We start from the raw sequence: 1,268 nt of genomic DNA, 5'->3' as shown, positions 1-1,268 counted from the left end.
GATTTCAGATAGTGAAATAAAAGACGATTCTTTCAGTGGTCCACAACATGTCAGAACTAAGGGAAGGCTGTATATTGTACAATATAAACAATAAATGTTTATGTTAAGTTTAATGGAATTTAACTCGTTTTTAACTTTTGGATACTGATAGACTGATAATGGATTTATCAATCTATCTCTAGATAGATGGTGAAGAATACCGTTGCCAGAGACAATGAAAAACAAAATAGGCAAACAATAAAAGAATATACAATATATGTTTTTATTTATACCCAATGCAGATCAGAATAAAATAACAGTACAACATGGACTGCAATGCTTTGATATCCTGAACCGCTTTGGATGAATACTGTAACTATCAGAAATGGCTGAACCAGCAGTTACCTCAACCGCCAAGTAGTTAGAAGATAAAAAAAATCTACTTGTTAAGGCCGTAAGAATCGGGCACACTCAGAAGCACTCATATTCAGAAACACTTCGGACACCTGAAAAGGGAAGCTGGACGCCCGTCAGCCAATCACTGTCGGGCTGTCTCGACGGTGATTGGTTGACGGTGTAGCTTTTCTTTTCAGGTGTCCTAAGTGTCTCTGAATATGAGCGACTGACTCATGGGTGGGTGATCACTGGAGGCGGTGCCCCTCCTTGTGAGGGATGAGAGGAACCACTAATGTCTGTACACATTAAGAAAATACAGAATTTCAAGACATTTAGCGATCATTATACTCGAAAATTCCTTCTTTGTCCACAGGTCCATCTGGCAAAGAAATAGTTCTTGGTGTGTCTACTATTTTCGTATATTAACCTTCCTCGGTCGTTTGTGAGAAAGACTTCAACTTTTCAAAAGGATAAGCTGTTATTATATGTATCTGGTGGTCTTAGTATATGTGACTGTGGAATTAGTATACCTAGTTATCTTAGGAAGACTGTGATGATAAAAACAATATATGAACTACATGACTGATATCCCATACAGACATTAGTTAAAAACACTTCCATATAGACTGCGAAGTGTATTTGTTGAAGGCTGCAATATAGACCGTATCATTATTTTTTATCAAAATATGATCTACGAAATATGAAACTTTACTTCAAACAAAATATGAACAAGACTGATATGCCATGCATAATATATAGCATTATTATATATTAACTGAAAAGTTTCTTTGGGGACGTCTGTAAAGTGTCAGGTAAATTTAGTTTTTTTATGCAAATTATGAACTACAAGGTTGTTATGTCATGCATCGATTAAAACATTAGCTCAATCAATT

The sequence above is a fragment of the Penaeus monodon genome, chromosome 28, assembly GCF_015228065.2.
Source record: "Penaeus monodon isolate SGIC_2016 chromosome 28, NSTDA_Pmon_1, whole genome shotgun sequence".
Classification (NCBI taxonomy): domain Eukaryota; kingdom Metazoa; phylum Arthropoda; class Malacostraca; order Decapoda; family Penaeidae; genus Penaeus; species Penaeus monodon.
This window is presented reverse-complemented; position numbering follows the sequence as displayed.